We start from the raw sequence: 19083 nt of genomic DNA, 5'->3' as shown, positions 1-19083 counted from the left end.
CAGGTTGAAAGTGACGTCGAGGAAGTTGACGGTTTGCTTGTTGGCTTCAATCGTGATCCGTAGGCCGTTCTCTTTGAAAAAAAAAAAATATATATATATATATATATATATATATATATCTACATCCTGAAAATATGCAAACAAAACTGTGTTTAGATCATTGATACTTCAAACTTGCATAAATAAATCTTAAGGAATATAACATAACTTGGCTTCTGAGAGCTTCAAAATGTAGTGAATAAAATGCTAAAGTTGTTGATAAACAAGCAATTATTTTAATAATTAAATATGGTCATTTTAAATGAATTATTATGATCATTTAAAATTAATTATTTCAAATATGTTTATTTTAATATATAATTCTATGGCTGAGTGTAATAAGGAGTCAGAAAAAATACAAATAAAAATACAATTAATTTTGATGTTTTTAGCAAAATATAGTAAAAATGTATTTAGTTTTTGGCCCTGTGATGAGGCGGCGACTTGTCCAGGGTGTACCCCGCCTTCCGCCCGATTGTAACTGAGATAGGCTCCAGCGCCCCCCGCGACCCCGAAGGGAATAAGCGGTAGAAAATGGATGGATGGATGGATTTAGTTTTTTGTTTTTTTAATTAATAAATATATTTATTTTTAGGTAAGATAAACATAATAATACAATCAGGGCCGGCCCGTGGCATAGGCCGTATAGGCAAATGCTAAGGGCGCCGTCCACCAGAGGGCGCCACGCCAGTGCCACAAATGTTGGAGAAAAAAAATAAAAAATAAAAGTTGGTACTATTATTTCTAAATACAAAAAATAATCCCACGTTAATTAAAATGCAAAGTAAAGCCTATTTAATAGAAATATTATTTGTTACAACATTACGCCCAGGGTTAGGGTTAGGGTTAGGGTTAGGGGTTAGGGGTTAGGGTTAGGGTTAGGGTTAGGGTTAGGGTTAGGGTTAGGGTTAGGGTTAGGGAGGTTTTTCGGGTGAGGCGCTGAATTTCGGGAGTCTCCCGGAAAATTCGGGAGGGTTGGCAAGTATGGTGTAGCCTGGAGCTAACGTTGATGACCACGACCGTGTTTGTCTTTGACCACGTGCTCATTATTAGCAACATTTTAAAGCGCACACAGAGCTGGGTAAGTGCAACTACTTCCCATCTTGTGGTGTTAATTAAAAAAAAGAATACACCAGGAGGGTTGCCTACAGCCACAGGAGTTCATACCAATGTTTTTCTGTTCTACTTTGACGGACTCAACTGCCTCATGAATGAAATGTTATTTTGTGTGGGATCAACTTTTATTCAGCGGTGAGTCAACATGTGCTCACTTTAAAAGTCCATGGAGATAATTGCTCATTTAGCAGCGCTTCAAACGCTCTCGTCGTGACAACTTAACGCTCGTATGTCTAAACCAGGGGTGCTCATTACGTCGATCGCGAGCTACCGGTCGATCTCGGAGGGTGTGTCAGTCGATCACCAGCCAGGCATTAAAAAAATAGTCCTAAAAATGAGCGATCATGAATCTTCACTATGACGTCACTTTCGTCACTTGATTGACATTCACGGCACCCGAGGGTCTTCTGAGATGACGCTGGCTGCTGCCAGCTCATTAAAATTACCGACTGGAAGGCGAGAAACACTTTATTTCAACAGACTCTTGGCGCCGTACCTGTCGTCAAAACTCCAAAGACCGACTGCACAGTTGCACAGTTGTGCTAACAAAATAAGAGTCTCAGAAAGCTGGCGTGCACAAGCTAGCAAGCTACGGAGTTTGCCGACAATGTATTTCTTGTAAAGTGTATACAAAGGAGTACGGAAGCTGGATAAATAAGATGCCAAAAACCAACCACTTTCATGTGGTACTGGACAGAAAGGAGGACTTTTTTTCTCCTCCATTCGAAAATGCGGACGTTATCATCACCACTGTCTGATTCCAATCAATGCAAGTCATCACAATCAGGTAATACACCAACTTATATTCTTGTCTTCATGAAAGAAAGGAATCTATATGTGTTAAACATGCTTGTATTATCTTTAAACACCTTTTACTTATTAACAATATTAACTATATGTGTTAAACATGCTTGTATTATCATTAAACACCTTTAACTTGTTAACAATATTAACTATATGTGTTAAACATTCTTGTATTATCTTTAAACACCTTTAACTTATTAACAATATTAACTATATGTGTTAAACATGCTTGTATTATCATTAAACACCTTTAACTTGTTAACAATATTAACTATGTGTTAAACATGCTTGCATTATCTTTAAACACCTTTAACTTATTAACAATATTAACTATATGTGTTAAACATGCTTGTATTATCTTTAAACACCTTAACTTGTTAACAATATTAACTATGTGTTAAACATGCTTGCATTATCTTTAAACACCTTTACCTTATTAACAATATTAACTATATGTGTTAAACATGCTTGTATTATCATTAAACACCTTTAACTTGTTAACAATATTAACAATATGTATTAAACATTCTTGTATTATCTTTAAACACCTTTAACTTGTTAACAATATTAACTATGTGTTAAACATGCTTGCATTATCTTTAAACACCTTAACTTGTTAACAATATTAACTATATGTGTTAAACATGCTTGCATTATCTTTAAATACCTTTAACTTATTAACAATATTAACTATATGTGTTAAACATGCTTGTATTATCATTAAACACCTTTAACTTGTTAACAATATTAACTATATGTATTAAACATTCTTGTATTATCATTAAACACCTTTAATTTTTTAACAATATTAACTATATGTGTTAAACATGCTTGTATTATCATTAAACACCTTTAACTTGTTAACAATATTAACTATGTGTTAAACATGCTTGTATTATCTTTAAACACCTTTAACTTATTAACAATATTAACTATATGTATTAAACATTCTTGTATTATCATTAAACACCTTTAATTTTTTAACAATATTAACAATATGTGTTAAACATGCTTGTATTATCATTAAACACCTTTAACTTGTTAACAATATTAACTATATGTGTTAAACATGCTTGCATTATCTTTAAACACCTTTAACTTATTAATAATATTAACTATATGTATTAAACATTCTTGTATTATCATTAAACACCTTTAATTTTTTAACAATATTAACAATATGTGTTAAACATGCTTGTATTATCATTAAACACCTTTAACTTGTTAACAATATTAACTATGTGTTAAACATGCTTGTATTATCTTTAAACACCTTTAACTTATTAACAATATTAACTATATGTGTTAAACATGCTTGCATTATCATTAAACACCTTTAACTTGTTAACAAAAACATATATTTCATAAATAAGTAAATATAAATGATATATATGAATGAGGTAGATCCCCACGACTTGACCAATTGAAAAGTAGCTCGCCTGCAGAAAAAGTGTGAGCACCCCTGCTCTAAACCATCGTACTATTTAAGTTTATATCGGAGCCCAAACTTTCCCCCAAAGACGTAATGTCTAAAAATAACATTTGTTGTGTTGTGTTTTGTTGACTTTTTTAATGAATGCAGAATAGCAGTTTTGAATTGACTTCACTGCAGTACGAGATATCACATTTCTTTCCCTCTGGCATACTTGCCAACCCTCCCGGATTTTCCGGGAGACTCCCGAAATCAGGCCCGGCCCTAACCAATCTGGCGCCCTAGGCAAGATTTTAGGTGGCGCCCCCCCACATCGGCAGTGAAGTGTATATACTCACAAGAACCCGAATAGCTTTGTCTTTGACCTTTTTTTTTTTTACTTACAACTATACCTAATATATAAAGGGGTGGAAAAGTGACTATTACCTGCAGGGCAAACATTAGCTAACCAGAAGGCAATAACAATGTAAACAAAAAACACCTGCTTAAAAGATCTAATACAAACATGTATATGCACGTACAACACTTAGAACTTTTAGCATATCAGTATGTGGAATTAAATGATGGAATGGATTAAGTAAAGAAGTTAAAAATTGTACTGATATGATCCAGTTTAAGAGGTTGTTCAAAATAATAGTGCTTACAGAGTACAAAGAAGAAGAATTATGAGAAATACTTTCAACCTTATTGAAAATAAGATACTCTTCATCTCAGTATGTTAATAATGACTGAATTAATTAATTAATTACATATTACAAAACTGTTGTATACTAATTCATAGATGTTATTTTATTATATAAAAAGGTCAGTAAATGATTCTATATATTTGTAAACGCTTTGAAGTGGGAAAGGGGTAGGATTAAATAAGCTTTGCTTCTTCCTACTCCTTTTCGGGCATGATGTAAAGTGAAATGATATGAAATTGTGTGATGTATTATGATGTAAGTGTGTTCATGTTCCAAATAAACTAAAGAAAGAAAGAAATGTCCCTGAGGAATGTAAGGTGGGAGTACTGTAATTACCTAACGTTACATTATTATTTTCCATAACAATTTAGCCCCCTCCACAATATTAACCCGACGTTAAAACAGAACTAGCTATTTATTGATTAGCAATTGCCGAATCATGTAACATTAGCTTAATGCTAAAAAGCCAGGTTACTATCACATTCTGTAACAGACAAATAATTTCATGTAGGCTAACGTTAGCTACCTGCTACCTCTGTCTTTTCTCGTTTCTCCTCCTCTTCTTTTCTCTTTTTTCTTCCCTGGGCACCTGACAGTTTTGGCATCTTGTGTTGATTTTTTGATGTGGTGACGTCCAAAAAGAGTCATGATACGGGAAGGGAGGGGGCGCACCGTGCGGGGGGGGCGTAATGTTGTAACAAATAATATTTCTATTAAATAGGCTTTATTTTGCATTTTAATTAACGTGGGATTATTTTTTTGTATTTAGAAATAATAGTACCAACTTTTTTTTTTTTTTTTTTTTCTCCAACATTTGTGGCACTGGCGTGGCGCCCCCTGGTGGACGGCGCCCTTAGCATTTGCCTATACGGCCTATGCCACGGGCCGGCCCTGCCCGAAATTCAGGGCCTCTCCCGAAAACCTCCCGGGACAAACTTTCTCCCGAAAATCTCCCGAAATTTAGGCGGACTCAGGTCCATACAGCCCAATCACGTTATAAGTGTAGAATGATGGAGGGCGAGTTCTTGGTTTCTTATGTGGGTTTATTGTTAGGCAGTTTCATTAACGTCCTCCCAGCGCGGCAACTACACACAACAACAGCGGTCACGTTTTTGTCTACCGTAAAGCAGTTCGTCTGCCGTAAACAGCAATGTTGTGACACTCTTAAACAGGACAATACTGCCATCTAGTGCATTTGATGAAAGCACTTTTGTGCGTTCCACACATCAATGCATCATCAGAGAGGGTTTTTCAGCATGCTTAGAAAAATAGTGACAGAGAATAGAACAAGGATGGACAATTCAACCCTTAACTCAACAATGAGTAGATGAGTGTTATGTGTGTGTAAATAAATGAACACTGAAATTCAAGTATTTCTTTTATATATATATATATATATATATATATATATATATATATATATATATATATATATATATATATATATATATATATATATATATATATAATAAAATAAATATACATTTATAGCTAGAATTCACTGAAAGTCAAGTATTTCTTATATATATATGTATATATATATATATATATATGTATATGTACATATATATATATATATATATATATATATGAAATACTTGACTTAGTATTTCGTCAAGTATTTCTTATATACATATATATATATATATATATATATATATATATATATATATATAATAAAAGAAATATATATTTATAGCTAGAATTCACTGAAAGTCAAGTATTTCTATATATATCTATTTCTATATATATATATATATATATATATATATATGAAATACTTGACTTAGTATTTTGTCAAGTATTTCTTATATATATATATATATGAAATATTGCAGTCTACACATATCTCTTATGTGTGACTGCCATCATATTGCAGTCTACACATATCTCTCATGTGTGACTGCCATCATAGTGCAGTCTACACGTATCTCTTATTTGTGACTGCCATCATATTGCAGTCTACACGTATCTCTTGTGTGTGACTGCCATCATATTGCAGTCTACACGTATCTCTTATGTGTGACTGCCATCATAGTGTAGTCTACACATATCTCTTATGTGTGACTGCCATCATGTTGCAGTCTACGCGTATCTCTTATGTGTTACTGCCATCTACTGATCACACTTATTTGGTACTATGTACCAAATAAAATAGCTTCGAGGTGGGCAAGCTCAACCAAACTAATTCCGTACATTCTCGAGTTTTGAGAAACATTAGCATGCTTACATTAAAATGTAAAACTTAGCATGTGTGCTAGCGATGGCATGCTAACAGTTAGCATGTCTCACATATCAAGTAGCACAGCTGTAAGGTGTATGGCTGCAAAAGTAGAGAAAAAAGTGAAAAAACAGCAAAAAAAACGTTCGCATGCTAACAGTTAACAAGTGTCATGTGCCAAATTTTTTCCAATCTTAGCTAAAAAAAATATCATGTTTATGTTGGCATACAAGCAAGCTAACGTTAGCATGCTATCAGTTAGCTTGTGTGGAAAGTAGACAACAAAATGAGACTTCAAGAGGAGCTAATCTTGTCTTTTTGCCGTTTGTCTCAGAGCAATCGTCCATTAAAAGGGTATGTACCCATTCAATTGGCCCATTTTATATTTTATTTGTGAATTGCGTCGCCACGGTAACACGAAATTTTGCCAATCTAAAGTACCGCTGTAAGCGCCAGTGAGACTTTTCCGACGGTATAACATATGTGGGGGTTCGTTGGCCGGTTCGTCTTGTATTAATCGTAAGAGAAACGTGCGGAACTCTAATAATACAAGTTGAATTATGAGCATACTTGCCAACCCTCCCGAATTTTCCGGGAGACTCCCGAAATTCAGCGCCTCTCCCGAAAACCTCCCGGGACAAATATTCTCCCGAAAATCTCCCGATTTTCAGCCCGGAGCTGGAAGCCACGCCCCCTCCAGCTCCATGCGGACCTGAGTGAGGACAGCCTTTTTTCATGACAGGAGGACAACAGGGTGACAAGAACTAAATCATCCAGACTAGAGATAAATTGTATTATTATGTTTATCTTATCTAAAAATAAATATATTTATTAATTTACAAAAAAAAAAACTAAATACATGTTTACTATATTTTGCTAAAAACGTCAAAATTAATTGTATTTTTTTTATTTTTTCCTGACTCCTTATTACATCCAGCCATAGAATTATACATTAAAATAAACATATTTGAAATAATTGATTTTAAATGATCATAATAATTCATTTAAAATGACCATATTTAACAACAACTTTAGCATTTTATTCATTACATTTTGAAGCTCTCAGAAGCCAAATTATGTTATATTCCTTAATATTTATTCATGCAAGTTTGAAGTATCAATTATCTAAACACAGTTTTGTTTGCATATTTTCAGGATGTAGATATCTATATCTATATATATATATATATATATATATATATATATATATATATATATATATATACATACCTGCCAACTTTTGAAATCAGAAAAACCTAGTAGCCAGGGTCCAGGGGCCACAGGCCCCGGTAGGTCCAGGACAAAGTCCTGGTGGGGGGGTTCAGGCTTCGCCCCCCGACGCAAAATGATTATTAGCATTCAGACAGGTTAAAATGTTGCTAAAACCATCACTTTTCTATCAGTCACAGTGACTTTTCAAAACAAAAATATTACAGCAAAAATCATATGGGTTGATTGACATGTTTATTCTGTAAGCTAACTTCAATAGTTTGAAATTATTTTGACAGTTAATGCCAGTTATCCTGTCAACCTTTCACAAGACTTCAATTTGTTCATTGAAAGTATAAACACTTTTTACAGTAAACAAATGGTAAAACAGTACTAAACAATTCCATGTTTGATGTTTTGGTTCGACCACATCCATATTTTTTGGCGATTTTCGAGTCGGGAAACAGTTTCCGAAATAACTGTCCCATGTGATCAGCCAGTGCGATTGGAAGTCCATGCTCAATTATTGCCTCCGTAAATAAAACTTCGGCATTTATCACATCCAAAGAATCTGTTTGGGCGACGAAAAACGTTGAAAGTTTTCCACTTGTATCGCTAGCAACGGCATTAGACTTGTGTTTTTTTGTCCCGACGTGGTCTTTTACATCGCTAATTCCTCCGTGTCTGTTGGAATAATTGTTTGTAAGTTATCACAAAAGAAACGTTGTATTATGAATGCTGTCTTTCGAGGCCTAACAAGAGGAAGAAGGCTCGTGAAACGCCACTGTGATTTCAACACGGACAGATGGCAGGATCTGCTCAACTTCCAGAGGAACTCTCTTTGAAGTGTTAAACGAACTCTCTTTGAAGTCAACGCTATTTACGACCCGCTGCCCTTTTGAAGCAACTGTGGTCAGGAGACGGGAGGGGTTATCCATTGTCCTCCAACACCTGCCCCAGCTGGATCCAGGAAGAGCCCAAGCCCGAGAAATCCCACTTCTTGGTCTTCAAAGCGACCGAAAACAATGACTGTTTTACATACTCCCCATTCCTGCTGAGACATGTGTTGGTGCGTGAACATTGAATATTGTAATAAAGAGGAGACGAAAACCTTCTTCGTCAGAGCGTGGTGCAGGACTGTACAGAGAGTGCAGTGGCCATGTCTCTCCTCAATATTGAGTCCAAATTGAATTCTGTCTCTGTTTGATTCCTTGCCTTTTGTCTTGTTTAATAGATGTCCTCAGTGTTTGAACGTGACAGTGTCCGATCGAAAAATCTTGTCTGCACAAGGTGCAATTCGCGTAGTTTTCACCCTTTTTGGAACGGGTAATTATTCCCGGATAGGCTTTTGAATATTCTTCACGGAATGACTGCAGTTTTCTTTTCGGTTTAAGACTCGTTTGCGATTTTTCTCCGGCTGATTCCATGATCGTTTGCTCGTTTGGAAACAATGGCCTCGTGCTTGGCAGCGGTGCTATAAATAGCCTCGCGCATGGCATTCGGAATGGCTCGATAGGAAGTTACGGGAAGCAGTGTCGATTGTCATTGTTGTTACGCGATTTCGTGAATAAAACTTAAAAAAAATTTTTTTTTTTTAATTAATGAAAAAACCGTATTTTTTATCACCGCAACCGTAACCCGGAATAGGTTGATGAAAACCGTACTAATTACGGGAAAACCGGAGTAGTTGGCAGGTATGTATATATATATACTGTATATGTATGAAATACTTGACTTGGTGAATTCTAGCTGTCAATATACTCCTCCCCTCTTAACCACGCCCCCAACCACGCTCCGCCCCACCCCTGACCACACCCCCACCCCCTTCCTCCCGAAATCGGAGGTCTCAAGGTTGGCAAGTATGATTATGAGCGATAATAATATGGGCTGCTTGCATTGCAGCAGGCCCATAATCATTTTTATCACTCGCCACCTGGTGGTGACGTTATGAAACCCCGTAAGTTTGACTGAAAAATGGCTATAACTTTTGGGTCTTTTGTCGGATCTCCGCAAATTTAGGTAGGCACCTTTGGAGGGGCTGACACGCACACCTGTGTCAAATGAAAATCATGGTCGCCATGGCAACTTGTGTGGGGGCGGGACTTGGCAACTAATTGCAAAGAGACAGTTTTTTTTTGACTGATGATTAAAGTGCATCCCACCTCGCCTGTTTAAGGAGGTACTTGCTACTATTGGATCAAGTGTCCTTAACATTATCAATAGTAGCCTCTCTTCTGGAATAGTTCCAGTAGAGTTTAAACATGCAGTGGTACGACCTCTACTTAAAAAACCCAGCCTCGACCCCTCTCTCCTTTCTAACCTCAGACCTATCTCTAATCTTCCATACATTTCCAAAATATTAGAGAAGGTTGTCTACAGTCAGTTGTTGCCCTTCTTAGAGGATAATGGTATCACTGAGCTGTTCCAGTCCGGTTTTAAAGCCCTCCACAGCACAGAGTCAGCGCTTCTAAAAGTTTTTAACGATATCCTCCTGTCCACTGATTCTGGTAATTATGTTGTCCTGGTGCTTTTAGATCTGTCTGCTGCGTTCCACGCCACCTTAATCACTCGTCTTGAGAACTGTGTGGGCATTAAGGGCGCCGCCCTCAACTGGTTCCGGTCGTACCTAACCGACAGGAGTTTTTGTGTAAAAGTAGACAGTTTTATGTCGTCCACAGCTCCTTTACCACATGGGGTCCCCCAGGGCTCAATCCTTGCCCCAATTTTATTTGCGCTTTACCTTCTCCCCCTTGGTTCTATTTTTAGGAAGTACAGTATTGCATTTAATTTTTACACCGATGATTGCCAGATTTATTTTCCCATGGCACAAAATAACACGGTTCAACGTCTTATTGACTGCCTGCACGACATCAAAGTCTGGCTTTCAGCTAACTTCCTGAGCCTAAATGAAGACAAAACAGAAGTTATGTTGTTCGGTCCAAGTCGCTCTCCCTCCCCCGACGTTGACCTCGGCACTCTGACCCCGTATCTCAGCGACTGTGTCACAAACCTGGGGGTAAAGTTCCACTCGGATTTTAAATTCGAAAAACAAATCAGCAGCGTCGTTCGAAAAAGCTTTTATCAATTACGCCAAATAGCGAAAGTGAAACCGCTTCTATCAAGACATGATCTTGAGAAATTAATCCACGCCTTTATCTCGACTCGTCTTGATTACTGTAATGCCCTGTATGTAGGCATTAGCCAGGCCTGCAGCTCGTCTGCTAACACAGACCCGCAGACGTGAGCACATCACCCCTATTTTAGCGTCCCTTCACTGGCTCCCTGTGCGTTACCGAATCAATTTTAAACTCCTTTTATTTGTTTTTAAATGTCTAAACAACCTCGCGCCAACCTATCTCTCCGACCTCCTTCAGCCTTACTGCCCCGCCCGATCCTTAAGATCAGCCGATCAGCTGCTGTTGACGGTCCCTGACACAAGGCTGAAGCTTAGAGGTGACAGAGCTTTCGCCGTTGCTGCTCCCAAGCTCTGGAACGACCTACCCCTGAGTGTTAGACAAGCCTCCTCTCTTCCTGTTTTTAAATCTCTCTTAAAAACATACTTTTATTCCATGGCTTTTAACACTGAGTGATATCCATCCTGCAATGGCGCCCCATAATACACCTGCTGTCAACCTGTTTTTATTAATTCTATTTTAATTATTTATTTTTTATCGTGTTCTGTTTGTGTTGTGTTGTGTTGGCTCGGTACTCGTTTTATCTTTTAACCTGTTCATTGTACAGCACTTTGGCTACCCCTGTGGTAAATTTTAAATGTGCTTTATAAATAAAGTTGATTTGATTTGATTTGATCAGGCATGTTGGCGTCTGGACCAAAGCCACAACCCGAGGTGGGGGTTTTGGACGGGAAATGACGGACGGGAAAGCAAAATTGCACATTAAGCGAATGTCAGCGCGGGCGAGCAGGACTTGATTTTCAATTAGGAGCAGGAAGGCCTCCAGGGAGCGCTGCTGTGTGAGGTGACGCCGGCAGGAATAAATAGACTTTTCTTTCTCTCTCTCGCGTGTGTGTGTGTGCGTGTGTGTGTGTGTGTGTAAAAAAGGTCGAGGGGGTGGATGCACGTACGCTAATGTACACTGATGAGTGCACGCACACAAAAAAAATAAAAAAATGGAGGCCATATTCTCCATTTCACCTCCTACACTTGAGTGAAAGAACATAGATGGTCAATTTACTGGAGCTCGATATAGACACACACACACACACACACACACACACACACACACACACACACACACTCCAAACTCCGCAGGTGGAATAAGGTGGGAAGCCCATTTCCGTGCTGCCGACGCCGAAACGAGTCCCCGCGCGGCCCTCCAAGTCTCGGGCGTGCTGCTTTATTTTGTACGTCAGCAACATCTTGTAGAGCGGTGTTTTTCAACCACTGTGTCGTGAGATGCAGTCTGGTGTGCCGTGGGAGAAGATCTATCCATCCATCCGTCTTCTTCCACTTATCAGAGGTCGGGTCGCGGGGGCAGCAGCCTAAGCAGAGAAGCCCAGACTTCCCTCTCCCCAGCCACTTCGTCCAGCTCCTCCCGGGGGATTCCGAGGCGTTCCCAGGCCAGCCGGGAGACATAGTCTTCCCAACGTGTCCTGGGTCTTCCCCGTGGCCTCCTACCGGTCGGACGTGCCCTAAACACCTCCCTAGGTAGGCCTTCGGGTGGCATCCTGACCAGATGCCGGAACCACCTCATCTGGCTCCTCTCCATGTGGAGGAGCAGCGGCTTTACTTTGAGCTTCTCACCCTATCTCTAAGGGAGAGACCCGCCACCCGGCGGAGGAAACTCATTTTGGCCGCTTGTACCCGTGATCTTGTCCTTTCGGTCATAACCCAAAGCTCATGACCATAGGTGAGGATGGGAACGTAGAATTTCACCTATTTGGGTTAAAGATATTTTTTGCAAAGCAGTAATTCTAGTCTGCAAATGATGTGTTGTTGTCGAGTGTCGGTGCTGTCTAGAGCTCGGCAGAGTAACCCTGTAATACTCTTCCATATCAGTAGGTGGCAGCTTGCAGGTAAAAAGGTGTCTAATAGAGATGCGCTGTTTGCGGACACAACCGCGGAGTCCGCGGATTATCCGCGGATCGGGCGGATGAAATTAAAAAAAATAAGATTTTATCCGCTCGCGGGTCGGGTCGGGTGGATTAATTAGATATATATATATTTTTTTTGCGGGTGGCAGTTAAACCAATTGGTAAATATATATACATAGTTAAATGTTGTTACCCACATACGAAAAACGAGCAGGCACCTGCAGCATATGCCACAACAGAAGAAAAAAAAAGAAAAGAGATGGACACTTTTACGGAGCGGAGAAGGGACGCCTCGCCGGGGTCCGGGACCGAGGCCCCTTCCCCCGAGAGGGCCCCACCGGGAGCCGTAGCTGAGCCGATCCGCGAGAAGGGCCCGACGCACGTCCAGGGTCACCACCGCGCCCACCGCACCGACACCCCGCCTCGTCCGCCTTCGCCGCGGCCGGCGTCACGCGCAGCAGGTAAGCAGCTTACCTGCCCGCCACCCCCGTGGCCGGGGGCTCGTAACAGGGGTCACTCCGCGCGCTCCGCCCGCGCAGCTTACCTGCCCGCCACCCCTGTTGCCGGGGGCGCGTAACAGGGGTCACTCCGCGCGCAGTGCGCTCACGAAAGGGGTGGGGCTCACCCTGGTTGATATAGAGAGCAGGACGGTGGCCATGGAAGTCGGAACCCGCTAAGGAGTGTGTAACAACCCACCTGCCGAATCAACTAGCCCTGAAAATGGATGGCGCTGGAGCGTCGGGCCCATACCCGGCCGTCGCCGGCAGCGAGACGCGCTTGGAGGTGCGCTCAGCGCGGCTCCCATATGATTGCGCACTGGTGTGCGTCTGGGTCGTGACAGCGTGGCACGCGAAAGTCTGTGCTGCGTTGGATCAGTCTCCTTTCTTTAACAGGCAAAAGCTTTATAACCTCAGTGAGGTTATAAAGCTTGCGCACCAAACACGAAGCAAGGCCATGGTGCAGGAGAACAAAGGACTTCTTTCATTTAAGGTTTGTGATAAACCATCAAACTCATTCGTTAAAAGGACTCTATAGTAATATAAAGCGAATTTTTCTGGACATTATCATGCAAGAAAAGTTTATTTTTGGGACCGCGATCACCGCGTAATGATTTTTAAAGGTTGCATTACATTATTAACTGTCCCATGTGATCAGCCAGTGCGATTGGAAGTCCATGCTCAATTATTGCCTCCGTAAATAAAACTTCGGCATTTATCACATCCAAAGAATCTGTTTGGGCGACGAAAAACGTTGAAAGTTTTCCACTTGTATCGCTAGCAACGGCATTAGACTTGTGTTTTTTTGTCCCAACGTGGTCTTTTACATCGCTAATTCCTCCGTGTCCGATCGAAAAATCTTGTCTGCACAAGGTGCAATTCGCGTAGTTTTCACCCTTTTTTTTTTTTTAAATTAATGAAAAACCCGGAATAGGTTGATGAAAACCGTACGAATTACGGGAAAACCGGAGTAGTTGGCAGGCTCACTAATGCCTTGCATCATCTATATTAGATCGGGCGGATGGCGGGCGGGTGCAGTTCTGATCAAACGTTACATCGGGTGGATGGCGGATGGTTGACGACTTTCTGACGCGGTTGCGGATGAAATAAATTGCCTATCCGCGCATCTCTAGTGTCTAATGCTTAAACCAAAAATAAACAAAAGGTAAGTGCCCCGAAGAAAAGGCATTGAAGCTTAGGGAAGGCTATGCAGAACCAAACTAAAACTGAACTGGCTACAAAGTAAACAAAAACAGAATGCTGGACGACAGCAAAGACTTACTGTGGAGCAAAGACGGCGTCCACGATGTACATCCGAACATGACATGACAATCAACAATGTCCCCACAAAGAAGGATTAAAAACAACTGAAATATTCTTGATTGCTAAAACAAAGTAGAAATATCACTCAAAAGGAAGACATGAAACTGCTACAGGAAAATACCAAAAAAAGAGAAAAAGCCACCAATATAAGGAGCGCAAGACAAGAAGTAAAACACTACACACAGGAAAACAGCAAAAAAGTCCAAATAAGTCAGGGTGTGATGTGACAGGTGGTGACCTACTTTGAGACAAGAGCTATAGTGATGCCTGCTTGGTTATGCCACCACCTCCCTGAGGCGTGGTCAGTGTTATGGTCAGTGGCCACCACCTTCCTGAGGCATGGTCAGTGTTATGGTCAATGGCCACCACCTCCCTGAGGCGTGGTCAGTGTTATGGTCAGTGGCCACCAACCTCCTGAGGCATGGTCAGTGTTATGGTCAATGGCCACCACCCTCCTGAGGCGTGGTCAGTGTTATGGTCAATGGCCACCACCTTCCTGAGGCATGGTCAGTGTTATGGTCAGTGGTCACCACCTTCCTGAGGCATGGTCAGTGTTATGGTCAGTGGCCACCACCTTCCTGAGGCATGGTCAGTGTTATGGTCAGTGCCCACCACCTTCCTGAGGTGTGGTCAGTGTTATGGTCAGTGGCCACCACCTTCCTGAGGCATGGTCAGTGTTATGGTCAATGGCCACCACCTTCCTGAGGCATGGTCAGTGTTATGGTCAGTGGCCACCACCTTCCTGAGGCATGGTCAGTGTTATGGTCAGTGCCCACCACCTTCCTGAGGTGTGGTCAGTGTTATGGTCAGTGGCCACCACCTTCCTGAGGCATGGTCAGTGTTATGGTCAATGGCCACCACCTTCCTGAGGCATGGTCAGTGTTATGGTCAGTGGCCACCACCTTCCTGAGGCATGGTCAGTGTTATGGTCAGTGGCCACCACCTTCCTGAGGCATGGTCAGTGTTATGGTCAATGGCCACCACCTTCCTGAGGCATGGTCAGTGTTATGGTCAGTGGCCACCACCTTCCTGAGGCATGGTCAGTGTTATGGTCAGTGCCCACCACCTTCCTGAGGTGTGGTCAGTGTTATGGTCAGTGGCCACCACCTTCCTGAGGCATGGTCAGTGTTATGGTCAATGGCCACCACCTTCCTGAGGCATGGTCAGTGTTATGGTCAGTGGCCACCACCTTCCTGAGGCATGGTCAGTGTTATGGTCAGTGGCCACCACCTTCCTGAGGCATGGTCTGTGATATGGTCAATGGCCACCACCCTCCTGAGGCGTGGTCAGTGTTATGGTCAGTGGCCACCACCTTCCTGAGGCATGGTCAGTGTTATGGTCAATGGCCACCACCTTCCTGAGGCATGGTCAGTGTTATGGCCAGTGCCCACCACCTTCCTGAGGCATGGTCAGTGTTATAGTCAGTGGCCACCACCTTCCTGAGGCATGGTCAGTGTTATGGCCAGTGCCCACCACCTTCCTGAGGCGTGGTCAGTGTTATGGTCAGTGGCCACCACCTTCCTGAGGCATGGTCAGTGTTATGGTCAGTGGCAACCACCTTCCTGAGGCATGGTCAGTGTTATGGCCAGTGGCAACCACCTTCCTGAGGCATGGTCAGTGTTATAGTCAGTGGCCACCACCTTCCTGAGGCGTGGTCAGTGTTATGGTCAATGGCCACCACCTTCCTGAGGCATGGCCAGTGTTATGGTCAGTGGCCACCACCTTCCTGAGGCGTGGTCAGTGTTATGGTCAGTGGCCACCACCTTCCTGAGGTGTGGTCAGTGTTATGGTCAGTGGCCACCACCTTCCTGAGGCATGGTCAGTGTTATGGTCAGTGGCCACCACCTTCCTGAGGCGTGGTCAGTGTTATGGTCAGTGGCCACCACCTTCCTGAGGCATGGTCAGTGTTATGGTCAGTGGCCACCACCTTCCTGAGGCGTGGTCAGTGTTATGGTCAGTGGCCACCACCTTCCTGAGGCGTGGTCAGTGCTGAGGCCATGTTGAGGTGTGAGCAGGACTCCTAGTGAGTGAGGTGAAGGGATGCCCGGCTCCTCCTCCGCACATACCCACATGAATACCAATGAAGATATTTCAAGGCACCGCCACCGTGGCGCCGGCGTGGGAATTGAGCGCCACTGCGGGGGCACGCCTCCAAAAGGGTGGGGGGGAGGGGTCAGCTGAGAAACACCCGCTCCTGACGCGTTGCCATGGAAACACGCACAAGAGAACCTCCTTGGTGTTGCATATTTCTATTTCTGTTTATTTGCTCTCCTTCCTCACAAAGATCCTCCCGACGCTGACGTCTCACTCGCAGCAAAGAAGCCCAACTTGACCCCAGTGAGGGTGCAGCGACCCAGCCAGCCAATATTCATCCTTTACTACAATAATAATCAAATATGAACAATATCTTCACAATAAATACTGCGCTTGTAGTCTCTAATATTTTGGTTAGCTTAGCTTAGCAGACAATAATATGAAGATTTTAGAAAATGTATTAATATTAATCTTGTCACTAATACAATATTGTTACATATTGAATATTATTATTAGTATTATATTTACTAATAATTAGAATATTGTCATATATTACTAATATATGACAATATATAATTTATTATTGACGATAATAATAATAATAATAATAATAATACATTTATTTTATAATATCATCAAATCTTCATATTATTGGAGTTGTTCTCTGCTAAACTAAGCAGACCAAAATATTAGAGACTAAAAGAGTATAAAATCAAATACAATTATTATGAACATTAATAATAATAATACAACATAAAAATGACTGTATATGAAATGTATTCTAATGTATTTTGTGTTAACGACAAATATTACGTAAAGTCTGTTTTTTATCGTTATAACACTTGTATTTGTAGGTTTTGTTTTTACTATAAAGTTACATATATTTTGTATATACTGTACATTATATATACATACATACATATATACAGTATATACACATATATAGTCGAGGTAACTGTGGTTTATCGGTATACAGTGCTCAATACCGGGGTAGAGCGGAATATACGTTAGGTCAGGAAAAAACACAGAGGCTTTATCATCCCTACAAGTCTGTTTCCCTGAAAGGCTTGTAGGGATGAAATAGCCTCTGTGTTTTTTCCTGACCTATCGTATATATATATATATATATATATATATATATATATATATATATATATATATATATATATACTGTATATATACACATATATACATATATACATATATATATATATATGTATATATATATATATATATATATATATATGTATATATGTATATATATATACATATATGTATATACAGTGTATATACACAGTATATATGTGTATATACATATGTATGTATATATATTTATGTATATGAGTGTTTTGTTTTGTTTTTACTGCCACTTTATGACTATTATTTAATAATATTAAATTGTTTTTTATTTAAATATTTTTATATATGACATACACTGTAACTATTGTTTATTTCTTAAAAAATGTTAACAGACAAGATGTTGTATCACTGGCTGTCGTGTCGTTTTCGTCAGTTTCGCTTGCATACGGTTCAAACCGATATGGCTCAATAGCTTCAGTTTCTTCTTCAATTTGGTTTTCGCTACCTGCCTCCACACTACAACCATCCGTTTCAATACATGCGTAATCTGTTGAATCGCTTAAGCCGCTGAAATCCGAGTCTGAATCCGAGCTAATGTCGCTATAGCTTGCTGTTCTTTCCGCCATGTTTGTTTGTGTTGGCTTCACTATGTGACGTCACAGGAAAATGGACGGGTGTATATAACGATGGTTACAATCAGGCACTTTGAAGCTTTTTTTTAGGGATATTGCGGGTAAAATTTTAAAAAAAACTTCGAAAAATATAATAAGCCACTGGGAACTGATTTTTAATGGATTTAACAATTCTGAAATTATGATAATGTTCCCCTTTAAAATAATTATATTCTCACTAATAACAAGTGCACTTTTCTTGATAGAAAAAAAAAAAGAGACCTTTTTGCTCAATATGTTGAAAAGTATTCTTAAATGAAGTAAATGCTAGTGCCATTATCTTGACATAATGATATGCGCCCGGCATTACATTTCTTGAAAGCAGCAAACTTATACTAAAAACTAGTTTATTGTTCTTATTGGAAAGGCAACAAGGCAAGCGCTTGTTACTCTTGGGGTCTCCTAGCCGCTGTTGCGTTTGGACCAGTTGTTCCTCCCAGGGAATTCAAGTTTCTGGTCGCTCCCAAGCTCTTTACGACACTTAAAGCTGAGTAGAAGAACCACCAGAGACAGAATAGGTATTTTGTAATATATTTGCAAAGCTTTGTAAATATAATGAGACCAGTCCAGCATAGAACATTCAATCGCACAGCTAAGATGGTCTGATCTAAAATATGGAAACCTTCTATTCTATAAAGTCTCTCTCCCTCCCACCCTCGCTGTCTTGTCTTTCCAGCCCAAACACATGCCCATTGTCCTCCGCAGCTGGACACAAGAAGAGATAAGGAGAAGGATTATCTCTCCTCCTTACATTCCATAGTCAAGGTTAGCACACAGTATTTGCAGACAACCAAAAGACCACAATTGGAAGAAAAACACGAGCTGTTTTGTAATATGATTATGAAAATAAAGAAGTAACACTTAAATACGGATATATGTAAATATCTGCCTCCGACACCGCTCAGGCAAATCATATTG

The 19083-nt window shown here is 40.5% G+C and overlaps 1 protein-coding gene across 1 annotated transcript in view; it reads left to right on the top strand.

The window, feature by feature from the left end:
• The window catches only part of cabp7a (calcium binding protein 7a), a 47405-nt gene that overhangs the window by 7805 nt on the left and 20517 nt on the right, over window positions 1-19083 (top strand). The gene's annotated exons all lie outside the window — the stretch shown is intronic.

Source organism: Nerophis lumbriciformis, linkage group LG20 (assembly GCF_033978685.3).
Source record: "Nerophis lumbriciformis linkage group LG20, RoL_Nlum_v2.1, whole genome shotgun sequence".
In the NCBI taxonomy this organism is placed as follows: domain Eukaryota; kingdom Metazoa; phylum Chordata; class Actinopteri; order Syngnathiformes; family Syngnathidae; genus Nerophis; species Nerophis lumbriciformis.
This window is presented reverse-complemented; position numbering and strand designations above follow the sequence as displayed.